General features: G+C 47.0%; 1 protein-coding gene across 7 annotated transcripts in view; it reads right to left on the bottom strand.

Moving 5' to 3' along the window:
• PKNOX2 (PBX/knotted 1 homeobox 2) overlaps positions 1–12,817 on the bottom strand; it is a 265,040-nt gene that overhangs the window by 101,886 nt on the left and 150,337 nt on the right. Inside the window, exon 2 of one of the 7 annotated variants that reach the window (XM_029957415.1) lies at positions 11,862–12,108. The exons of the other annotated variants lie outside the window; for them this stretch is intronic. The gene's annotated coding sequence lies outside the window, so the exon portion shown is untranslated. The remainder of the gene's footprint in view (positions 1–11,861; positions 12,109–12,817) is intronic. 7 annotated transcript variants of the gene reach the window in all.

Here is a 12,817-nt window from a genome sequence, read left to right on the forward strand (position 1 = left end):
TCCCAACAGCCTGGAGAAAGCTTCAAGGCAGAAATATAGCTTGTCATCTCTGTTCTGTCACGGCCAGCAATTCCTTCGAGCATAAAGAGGGCAACTCATATGACAGAGAGCACTGAGGAGAATGAGAGGCAGTCTGGGGTTGTAGGGTGTGGGGAGGAGCCTGCCTGTGGGCCGTGGCCTCCCCTCCTACCCCAGGGCAGCTCTGTGAGCCATGCTGCCCCTCCACGCTCCAGCCTGCCTCGCCTGAAGGAGGGGACAGAGTGCGCCTTGTTGGGTCTTGGCCAGCGAGAACACACCACCCTCCCTCTTGTTGCCATACAAAATCCTTCCCCTCTGGAGGCCAGCCTGCAGCTTGAGACACTGCTGCCCTGATCTTGAGGCTGGACTTGGGCTTAATTAACAGGCAGCCTGCAGGCAGGGAAGCAGGGGGGGGAGGGGATGGATGGACCCTGTGTGACTTGATGGCCCAGATATGTCAGGCACAAGGAAGGAAGCAAGAGCTTCATCTTAAAGATGGAGTCCCCCCTGTGTCTACAAGGTCTCCAGGGAATGGAGCGCATCCCCTCCCACCAACTCCTAGTTCTTTAGTCTTGGTCAGGCCCTTCCCTGCCTGTCTAAGTTTTAAACCAGGGCACCCCCTGATGAGGACGGACAGGCTCCCCCGGAAAACACCTTTGCCTGTTTTCCCAACTCACACTTTTTGCAGATGAATAATTGGACAGTGGTGAACTGGGCTTCTGAAATCTCTGGCTAGAAACCCAGACCAGAGGCCACCTGGGGAAAGCCGCCCATGCTGTGTCTATCCCAGGGGCCAAACACGTCAGAGTCATTGTCTCCTCTGGTCTAAGAGCCTTGAAAGAGCCTGTTCTCACTCTGGAGCCCACCCCAGTGCTAATTCTGGCATAAGTGAAGTGGGGGAGGGACCCTCAGGCACCTCCCCAATAGTGGACATTTGCGATGGTCGAAGGCTGCTCTCGCCTCCTTGCTGGGCTGATACACGTTAGGGACCCATGAGAGCTCATTCCAGCCTGGCCATGGCTTTGCTAGGTGATGTTGGTCAAAACCCTTCACCCTTTCAACTCTGTTCCATGATGATGATGATCGTCATCACCACCATCATCATCGGTTTTCATCATTGTCTGCACATAAGAGGTTGGACCTGACAGTGTGATCTAATTCTTCAACTGCTCCTGGTCAGCTGTTAACCTCAACTGTCCTAGCCTCACGTATCACCAGAGAAACAAGGCTGATCTCAAAGAGACCAGAGTCCAATCCTCTAAGAAAAGAGGGCCTCCTTGGAAGCTAAGATGATTTACAGACTTGCTCATACCAATTCTCCCCTGCTCAAATTCTACAAAGACTTGCCAGGGTCTAAGAAGACAAAATCCAATTTTCTTAGCTTCCATTGTTATCCTCCATAATCAGTCCAAACTGACCTCTTTTACTGAATCCCCTGGTCCTTTGAACCCAAAACTTTCCCCAGCCAGGCTAGACTGCCACTCTCTCACAACCTAGCACATGCCATGCCTGTGCCCCATGCCCTGGGTCACTGGGCCATCATGCCCTTCTAGAGAGCCTGGTGCTCCCCTTTTCCTCCACTGTCCAGGTCCATCAAGTCCTGAGCCTACTCAGTTCCTCCTTCCTCAAAGACAGTCTCAAGTCTTGCCTTTTTCTGACCTTCTGCAAATGCGTGAAGTCAATCTCTTGTACCCCCACCCTGGGATTGGCCCTCAATCTTAATCTATTTTGTCAACTTCTGCTTTCTGTGTTAATCTGAATCTCCTCAATGGCATCGAACGTCTTTGAAGACAAGATCTGTATCTTTTATTTCTTTTATGTTCTCCATTTATGCCTAGGTTAGTATTGTGTCTTTGTAGATCATTGAAAGTATCATTCCAGGCACATGAAGAGGGACCCCTACTGGAAAATACTGATTCAGATGAATGCCTAATCAGTTTGGTTGAAAGTTAGCTATTTCACTATCATTACTTACTGCCAAAGGTTTTATAATTCCCTATATTTCAATGTGTCTCTGAATGAAGAGCTTTTGACCAAACTGTGGATTATTTCATATGAATTTTATTAATATTATTAATGAATGTGGAGAGATAGTCCAGCAGAGTGGAAAAGGCTTTGAAGTCAGACAAACTTGGATGCAGATCCTAGATCTATCTCTTCCTAGCAGTGTGGCTTCTATAAGTCTTAGTTTTCCTATTTCCGTAAAATGTAAGCAATAATAGCTAACTCACAAATTGTTTATTAGGATTTTATGTGGCTGTGCTTAGCAGATAGTGAAGTACTCAGCACTGACCCAGACTAGCCTTTAACAAATGGTAACTGTTGTCATTAATGACAATGATAGTAATGACAATTCACTTAGATTTTATCATCCTTCAAGATTTAGCTCTGTAATGTTTTCTGTCCATGCCACCCTACTGCACACAGGGTAAGTCATTTCCTCCTTTCTGCTCCACTAATAAGTGGGACCATACCTCTTATATGATAACATCCAAAGTTCTTGGCCATGAATTCCAGGCTATCTCTCACTAAATTATTGTTACATATCCTTATAGGTGTCCCTCCCATTAAGCTCTGAGCTTCCTGAATGAGGTGTTCCTCACATTTGTGCTTCTAGCTCTGGCCTAGTATCAGGCTCAGTGTGTATTTATTAAATGAGGTAACAAATGGATGAACAGGAATGCCAAACATAGTCAAGAATCTTGGGTGGAATTCGACTGGACACAACTTAGAGACTGGTGATTGGGAATCCATCCTGGAGAGCAAATGCCCCCTTCTAACGCAACTAAGACCAGCCCAACTTTAGGGGAGTCACTGAACTTTTCCAGCACCATTTCCTTTCTTGGAGAAACTTTCAGCCCCATTGAAAGCCCTTTGAAAATCTCTGCAAAGCCCTGCTGAAAATCTCGGTCTCCACCCTCCCTTTCTGCCCAGCTCTTCTCTGCTATTCTTTTCTCTAGGGGTCAGGCCCTCCAGCCAGTGAGCCCCTGCTGGAATGACCAGGTTCTGCAACAGGCTTCCAGGTCAACCAGCCAGCTGAATGACCCTGGTTCTGCGCCAGGCTTCCCAGCTCCAATAGGCCTCCCCAGAGTGAAAGTAAGCATATCTTGGCACAAGCTAACCATTCATTTTTGCCATGGTGTGGAGTGAACTACATTTTCCTCCCTTCCAGCTCCTCTGCCACCCCTTACCTCTGTCTGGGGCTTATTCCATCCTCCATGCCACTGCTGCTAGGATGGTTCTAGTATCTTAGAACATCCTATGTGCTATTCTCTTAGCACTTAGCCCACCAAATTGTGATTGTCTGTTCACCACTTTGTCTATACCATTAGATCATCCTAAACTGAATCTCAAGCCTATATATCACTGCAGAATCAAATATGTGTTTTGGATGTATTGGGTGTTCGATAAATATTTGTTGAATAAAGGAGCAAATAATGTATATATTCAGCAGAGGATATGTATACACAACACGTTAATGTCCTTTACATAGGACTGTTATCCAATTTATAATTTTAAAAAAGTTTTTAATGTTTTTTTATTTTTAAGAGAGAGAGAGACAAAGTGTGAGTGGGGAAGGGGCAGAGAGAGAGGGAGACACAGACTCTGAAGCAGGTTACAGGCTCTGAGCTATCAGCATAGAGCTGGATTGGGGTGGGGGTGGGGTTCAAACTCATGGACTGCAAGATCATGACCTAGGCTGATGTCAGATGCTCAACCAACTAAGCCACCCAGGCGCCCCCAATGTATAATTTAATTCTTGCAGTAGCCCTATAAAGTAGGTATTATTAGTCCTTTTTTTTAATTAAAAAATTTAGGTTCATTTATTTATTTTGAGAGAGAGAGTGAGTGGAGGAGGGGGACAGAGAAAGAGGGAGAGAGAGAATCTTAAACAGGCTCTGTGCTGCCAATGTGGGGCTTGAACTTACAAACTATGAGATCATGACCTGAGCCAAAACCAAGAGTCGGACATGTACCCGACTGAGTCACCCAGGTGGACCTAATCGTGTTTTTAAAAGTGGAAACTGACTCCATTGTATATATATATATATATATATATATACACCACATCTTCTTGATCCATTCATCAGGTAATGGACATTTAGGCTCTTTCCATGATTTGGCTATTGTAGAAAGTGCCGCTATGAACATTGGGGTACATGTGCCCCTATGCATCAGCACTTCTGTATCCTATGGGTAAATCCCTAGCAGTGCTATTGCTGGGTCATAGCGGAGTTCTATTAATAGTTTTTTGAGGAGCCTCCACACTGTTTTCCAGAGCGGCTGTACCAGTTTACATTCCACCAAACAGTGTAGGAGGGTGCCTGTTTCTCCACATCCTCTCCAACATTTATATTCTCTTGATTTGTTCATTTTAGTGACTCTGACCGGTATGAGGTGGTATCTCAGTGTGGTTTTGATTTGTATTTCCCTTATGATGAGTGACACTGAGCATCGTTTCATGTGCCTGTTGGCCATCTGGATGTCCTCTTTGGAGAAGTGTCTATTCAGGTGTTCTGCCCATTTCTTCACTGGATTATTCATTTTTTGTGTATGGAGTTTAGTGAGCTCCTTGTATATTTTGGCTACTAACCCTTTATCTGATATGCCATTTGCCACTATCGTTTCCCATTCTGTCGGTTGCCTGTTAGTTTTTATGATTTATGTGGTATATATACAATGGAATACTACATGGCAATGAGGAAGAATGAAATATGGCCATTTGTAGCAAAGTGGATGGACTCGAGGGTGTCATGCTAAGTGAAATAAGTCAGGCAGAGAAGGACAGATACCATATGTTTGCACTCATAGGTCTAACAGAGGACCATAGCGAGAGGAAGGGTGATAGAGAGCTGGGGAGAGTGAGGGACATAAATCATGAGAGACTATTAAATACTGAAAACGAACCATGGACTGAAGGGGAAGGGGGAGGGAGGGAAGGGGGTGATGGTCATGGTGGGGGGCACTTGTGGGGAGAAGTGCTGGGTGTTATATGGAAACCAATTTGACAATAAACTATTTAAAAAAATAAAATAAAACCAGAAGAATAATAAAAAAAATAAAATAGAAGTATTTTTATATCACTTGTTTTTTTTTCTATATCACTTGTAAAAAAAAAAAAAAGAAAGAAAACTGAGGTTAGAAAAGTGACTTTGTGACTTGCCCAAGGTCACAAAGGTGGGTAAAGAGCAAAGTGAAAAAGCAGAGGATGATGGCCTCCTCAGCAACACCCCCCCCCCCAACCGCACCGCCCACCTGCCTGCTGCTCACCTTGCCAGGAACAGGATGCAGAGGCTGAGCTGCTTTGGGTCTGCCTCACTTGGGAAATAAACAAGAAGAATTCTTCTTCTCATCATTTGGTGAGTCGCTGACATTTTGTTTGACAAAGAATCTAGGAAAAGCCTCTCCTGGGACTAGTTTTGGGACTAGGCTGTGATAATATTGCTTTATTGAAAAAGGATGCTAGGAACTGAGCTCTGGTTGGCCTTTTACATGAAGTAATTTATGCAGGAAATATAATTTTTTTTTAAAGAAACACATGTTGAACTGCACATGGCCACAAAGACAGGAGTGATGACAACACACAACACACATACACATACACACAATCCCAGAGACACAATCACGGACCCACAAAGTCACAAACTCTAGTTCACAGTCATGATCACAGCCTCACACTCTGTAAGAGGTCAAAAGATTGCCAGTCAGATCAATACAGAGCCCTGTGGACACACCCACAGGTCTGATAGACTTTTCCTTCCAGGTCTTCCAGGGGAAATTGCGATTTCCCCAAACGTGTAAATTTCAGTTATTTAGGAACACACAGGAAGCATGACATTGAAAACATCAATCTCTCTGGGCCTCCCTGCCCCTCTCAGGCCCCTGTTCCCTCCTGCAGTGATCACATTGCACATGGAGTTGCTGCCAGCCTGATGACCAGCCACCCAGGGCACAAGTCCCCACTCCAGGAGGTACACACCTTGGGCCTCACAGAGGTTTCTGTCATAACCTGCTCCTGAAGGACAACAAAGGAATGATAACAAGGATGAGAAATGAAATGTCTGTAAAATTCTCATTCAGATGCCACTCAGAAATGAATCTCAGAAATTGGAAGGGATGGTAAGAGTATTTTATTTAAAAGGTCTCCTTCCCTAGGCTGTTTGTGAAGGGTTTGGATTCTCAAGGATATCTGAAAGTCAGAAATTCTCCTCCAGCCATGGCGATTTTGACCTAGGCTCTGAGCAGAGCCGAGCATCCCTGTTCTGGTGGAATTAGCAACTGAGATGCTCAAAGAGGCCAGAAATTGCACCTGGAGGCAGGACACCTGTCTTTCTTCTATCCATAACTCTCCTGTGTTAGCTCTGGATTTGATCCTGGACACATCACGGCCTGCACCTCAGTTTCTCTATCTGTAAAATGAAAAGGTTGGGACCAGATTGTTGCTTCTGCTAGGGTCTCATCAGAAGGCCCCTTGCTCTGCCTTGGGCAAATGTTAGCAAGGTTTCTTCCCCACACTTCTGTATCTGCACAGTGATTTATATATCCCAAAGCATATCCAGCCACATTCATTAGCTTTTTGCTTGAGCTCATAGTAACTTTGTGACATTGGTGGTGCTGAAATCAATACACTCATTTTATAGATAGAATAATCAAAAGTAGGACTTAAAGTGTCTTGGCCAAGGTTGCAAAGAGAATCAACGTTGACTCAACTTACAAGGAATTCAAATCGTCTCTTGAACATCACTCCCCATTTAAAGGGGGGAAATGCACAATATACCTTGAAAACCCTGCAGTTGGCTCTGGAAAATATTTTTTTCTATTGCCTACATTGGACTTGTTAAATAATGACTGATTTTAAAGCTCCTGCTCCCTTTTTGCCTGGCTTAGGATGGAGGCCCAGGGCATATGTTCTTTCATTTAGGAAAAAGATTTAACCATCCTTTGACTACTAAAGCAGGCTGAGTCTGGGAGGGGAAAGACCAAAGAAAAGGGAACTCAATTGTTATTCACTCATTCAAAGAATGTTTACTGAGTGCCTGCTCTGTGCTAGGAACTGTTCACAATTGTTAACCAAAAAAGAAGAAAGTCTCAGCATTCATTGGGCTTGCACCCTGGTTGGGGGCTGGTGGAGATGGGAGCAGAAACGGATGATAACAAGGTGCATAAATAAAGTATACAGTGTCAGATAATAAAGGCAAAGGAGAGAAGGTAAATGGAAGGGTATTAGGAATTAAGGTACCAGGAATTTAAAGTTCCTCACCAACTTCCTGGGAAAATGAAGCCAGGGCCTCAAAGATGGAAAAATGTGAAACTCAGCAGAAGAGAGGAGAAAGAAGGTGTCGGTTGGGAAAACAGGTCCCAGCCAAAAAAGTGGCAGCCGGGCTGTGCAGAAGAATGGACGCAAGACTTCCCTTCAACGCAGATAGGAGAGGGATTTGAAGAAGTTACTTCGTGTGGGAAGCATAACTTATTCTTGCTTTGGGCCATAGCCCACCTCTGGCATCTCCTCCTGAAGGACACCAGGGCTAAATGAGTAATGGAGGCAAAAACTGGATCAATAAAAGTGTGCTGCCCAGCCATATTGAAATACAAGGCAAAAGGAAGAATTGGTAACATCAATCCTGTTATCATTTAAAAGTTTCCCATTCAGGGGCGCCGGGGTGTTGCAGTTGGTTAAGTGTCTGACTTTGGCTCAGGTCATGATCTCATAGTCTGTGGGTTCAAGCCCTGTGTCGGGCTCTGTGCTGACAGCTGAGTCTGGAGCCTGCTTTATATTCTGTGTCTCCCTCTCTCTCTGCCCCTCCCCTGCTCGCTCTCTGTCTCTGTCTCTCTCAAAATAAAGACATAAAAAAATTAAGAAAAAGAAGTTTCCCATTTTGTTTATCATGTATTTTGTCATTGATTTTGATTAAAAAATTTTTTTTTCCATGAAAACAGTATTTGTCCTGATGACTGAGTTCTTGGTGCCCCTTTAATTTAATGCCTGGAGTGAGTGAGTCTGGGCAGGCCTATCTCCTGCATCTTTAGTAAGGATGCACACATGAGACAGCTCTACACTGGGTAGAAAGAGAAGAGGTCGTGCCCACGAATAGGGCAAGAGGTGCACATAGAGTGAAAGGGGTCTCATAAGCAAGACAGAGAAATAAATGGGCACAGGGACCTTGAAAAAGACATGACCAGGAGAATCCAAATGCCCTCCCTCTCTTGGACCCTGGGGAAGCTGGGCTTCCCACAGCGTGGGAGGGAATCTGAAAGTTCTATTGGGATATTCATGAGAAAGGTGAGCCTTGCACTCTGGAGGCTTGGGGACACACCACCGATGGCAGGTGGCCACGTGTTCCCCCTTCCTGCTCTGCACCCAAGGGTCCAGTGCGATAATTAAACTGTGAAGGCACCAGGGTCCTGGGGGAGTTCTTGGAGCAGAGTTCCCTTTGCCACATTCTACAACCTAGTCCTGGTCAGGGAGGGGAGGGGAAGGGAAGGAGTGGGGGAGAGGCAGGTGGTTGGCTGTTTGCTTTCACTCCAAGAGAAAGGGTGGGGTAGCACCTTGTCATTGTGTCTGCCCAACACAGTGCATATCCCCCTGAGGGGAGCGCTCAGGAGGGAATGATTAAACAGAAAGGAAGATGGTAGGATGGGGGCCAGTGTTCTCCAGTGCACACCAGTTCTGACTCCCAGGGGGAAGCCCAGACATGGAGCCAGCCTGCTTTCCTCACTGTTGCTCCCTGCTCTCCTGCACTGCCCTCCAAACCCTGACAGTAAAACCCTGGGCCCTTTAGATGATCTATTCCTATGTTCACAAACCTTATTATTAAAAAAAATAGGTCACGTAGTTGAGACTTTTTATCATATGGCTTCTACCTGACTTCCCTGGCTTATCTCTTACATCATTCCTTCAAGTCAGGGGATGGCAAACTACACCCATACCAAATCCTGAGGCTGCCTGTTTTTGTAAATTAAGTTTTATTGGAACACCTGTTCATTCACTGTTATCCATAGCTGCTCTCCTCAACAGTGGGAGAGCTGAGTAGTTGCAATGACACCTGGAATATTTACTGGCTGAAACATGCCATAAGAGTTTGCTGACCCTGGTCGAGGTGATAGGTCAACTGTGCTCACCCTGTCCTGCGCAGACTCTGAGATGCCTCCACGCCCTTGTTGGTTCTGGGGTGCTCCATCTCCCAGACTGAGGTGCTCCATTTCCCTGCTCTGGTAGCTACAATGTGGCATATCTTCAAAGACTCAGCTTACATATTATTTACTCTGTGATGTCTCCTGACTTCTATAAATACTGCTCACACTTCACATTTCTTCACAGCCACAGCGCATTGTTAGGATGGCCACACTAATTTATCACTCAAACTGGAACAATTCTGAGAACGAAGAAGAGCACGGCTAATAATGATGCAGAAACTTCAACTCAGAGGGTCCCAAGCAGCTGGGCTCATGTGGTGGCCCTACACTCAGTGCTTACTTAGTTCATTCTGCCTTCTATGGGCTGTTTACATATCAAGCTCCCAAAAGAGGCAGGATGCTCAATGGTGAGCACAGTCTGTGTGTGTGTGTGTGTGTGTGTGTGTGTGTGTGTGTGTGTGTGTGTAAGGGAGTTTGAGGGACTTCTTGAGCGTGAATATATCCATATATATAAACTATGATCAGTTAATGTTTGTTGAAATGAAAAAAGGAAGGACTCTGGTCCTAAATGAAACAAAAGCAGTTTAAGAGTGGCCAGCTGGGACAACTGAGGACAGAGGAGCCACTAGCCAAACGGAGGGGCCCTTGGAGTCAGTGGAGGTTGCGGGTTTGACTATGTCATTGTGCACGCGCACCCAGCATGAAGGGCCGTGACGCTGCTTGGTCCCCCAGGTACCCTCATCTTTCTGCTTCCCGGTCCCCATGGTCCCCTACCTTCCTCTTCCTAGCTCTGCCAATCCGTGGCTCAGCCGCTTTCCCTTCAGATGGCTCTCAGGGAGCCTGCCCCCCCTCCCATCAGAATGCTGGGCTTGCATGGGGTCATGGCCACTGGAGTCTCTGGCAGGTTAGGAAAGGAGGGGCGCCGCTTCAAGGATGATAGTTCATTTTTGCAGGTTTTGAGCTGAGGCTGAGTAGTGAATGTTCAGAATTTAGAAACACATCTCTCTTCATAAAAGCTCCAGCACATTCCAAAGACTTCAACTCCCCAAAGTGGGAGATAGGAAACAGCAGGAAACTAAGATGACCCATTGAACATATCAATACTCTCCATCTGTTCTCCACTAAACAGCCAGGGAGATCTTTTTGAAGTGCAAATCCATTCTATGCCCTCCCCCTCTTCTCCCTTGTTAACTGGCTTCCTTTCTTCTTGAGATCAAGACCAAAATCCTTACCTTGGCCTAGAAGTTCAGGTGTGGTCTGACCTTGCCCACCTCACCTGCTTCCTCTAACTTGCTTTTTGCCTTCCAGCTGCTCAGGCAGTTGACCCCTCAAATAGGGCACACTTCTTTTGACCACAGGACCTTTGCACAAGCCATCCTAGCTTCCAGGAAGATGCTCTTTCCTCATCCACTTTCAACAAGTAGCAGCTGGCTTCATGTCTCAGCTCATGTCACTTCCTCAGGGGAGCTACCCTGAACTCTCAGGCCAGGTGAGGAAGGAGAGGAAGCTTTGTATACTGCATTTCTTAATTCAGCCTGAGGACTTAATTCAGCTAATAATTATACATTCATTTATGATTATTTGAGTAATGCCTAGGCTATAAAGCACAGGCCATAAGCTCTGGGTGGGCAGAGACTTCTTTGTTTTGCTCACCTTGAATCCCTAGCACTCAAAGATATTAGCCGAATAATCATCCTCATTAACCTGAGTCAAAGATCAGGAAGGTGACCTGTGACCATTTCTCAGTGCAGTAAACTAAAGTGATTGGAAGTAAGACCTGGGGACTAAATCCTTCTTCTTATCTTCCAATTTCTGCTCCTTCTCCTCCCTCTCCTTCTAACAAGGCTGTCCGTAGGGACCTATTGCACAAAGTCCATGTAATAAGGTTTACACAGGCTGACGCACTGGCTGTGGGTTCACAGGACAAGACAGGCAACAGATGTGGACAGACCCACATCTGATCAGCAACCAGTAAAGAAGGCTCAGCCAGTACCAACCAGATGGGAATTCGCAGTAGGACTTGTTTTCTCCATGCTCCTTCCCATACCATCTTAGGCTCAAAGGGACCCAGAGGGGTTCTCTTCTCTATCCCTGAAGTCCCTTCCTCCCTCTCTCCCTTCCTTCCTTCCATACTTCCTTCCTTCCTATCATCTTTCCCTCCTTCCCTCCCTTCCTCCTTTCCTCGCTCCTTTCCTTCCACCCTCCCTTCTTCCCTTCCTTCCTTCCTTCTTTCCATCTTTCTCTCTCCCCCTCCCTCCTTCCCTTCCTCCCTACTCCCTTTCTCCTTCCACCACCTCCTTCCCTTGCTTTTGCATAGTATTCTTTATGTGCGTGGACATCTTAGCCCCACTATAATGTGAGCTTCTTGAGGTTAGGGTCTGTGCCTTAAATGACTTTGGATCCCCCACAGCTTCCAGTACAGGGTCCAGCACAGGATGAGTATCTGTGGATCCCGGTCTTATCCGGAGGGTAGTGGTGGTTGCCTTGGGGTAGAGAGCCAGAGCACGGAGATAAGACCTGGGTGTGGGTAGTACTAGGGAGGCAAAGGGGACATTGAGGTCCCACATGTGCAGAAAGAGTCAGCTCTTGGGCCACAATGCCCTCAAAACCCCGCCCCCCACTGGACTCCAGGGACTGGCTCATCTGAAGTGTAGAGCGGGTCACCGGGCCTTCTCAGGTCTGGAGAAAGACACATTGACTCAACCTACCCAACGCCAGCGGCTTCACGGGCAGCCTGGCAGTTGTGCCCTGGGGTGGGGCTCAGCAGAGGGGCCCCACCTGGCCTGGGAAGAAGCAAAGCACCTGCCTCCACACTGGTGCCAGGCCTGCTTCCTGCAAGGTGAGGCCTCTTTTGCGGGGCCAATCAATAGTCGACAATGCAAGTGGCCCAAGGTAGTGACTCCAAGGCGCTGAGCTTCAGGCAGAATGGAGCAGCAGCCCACCAGGTCAGGAGCACTGGGATTAATAACACATCAATTTTAATGCAGGAAGAGGTTTTTTTTCTGCTTCACAAACAGCAAAGTGAATGTTTGAGCATCCCGGCAGGGGGTTAATGAGGACTCTGATTAGTTATTCAGATTTCTCCATGCTGCCTCAATCCATCCTGCTAGGGAGGAGAGAGGGAAGGAGGTGGGGAGGAAGAGGGCTCCAGTCTCTGAGCTGGCTTCAGCCCCAGGAACTCTAAGGCACACCCGGCTCTTCCTCTCCACCCTCCATCACCACACTGGTGGAAGAGAGGGCTGGATGGGACTTAAGGGTGACCTAGTCTAGCCCCTTGACCAGAGGGAAGACCAGAGGGGCTCAATCCCCCGGCCACACCTAGCATGAGTAAGAGCCCAGACTGGCCTTACTCTATCCCCTCTTCCCAGCCCAAAGTGAATGTTCTCTCTTAGGGGAGGCTGCTCGTCAGGAATAATCTAGAGTCATTCTCAGTCAGGGGTGTCTGCTGGGCTGGGAGACTAAGGGGCATCCTTATCAGAAAACCTCTGCCTCTGGCCAGGGCTGGTTCCCAGCTCAGGGAGGCAAGCTGCGGCTCCCTGTGATTCCCCTTTCCCCAACCCCACCCCGGAAGGGGCCATCTCAGCACTGACTGTTCCCAGCTGCCTTCCCAGCTTTCTGCATCCAGCGCAGCTCTGGGGGAACTCCCAGCACGAAACCACCAGCT

Source organism: Suricata suricatta, chromosome 11 (assembly GCF_006229205.1).
Source record: "Suricata suricatta isolate VVHF042 chromosome 11, meerkat_22Aug2017_6uvM2_HiC, whole genome shotgun sequence".
NCBI lineage: Eukaryota > Metazoa > Chordata > Mammalia > Carnivora > Herpestidae > Suricata > Suricata suricatta.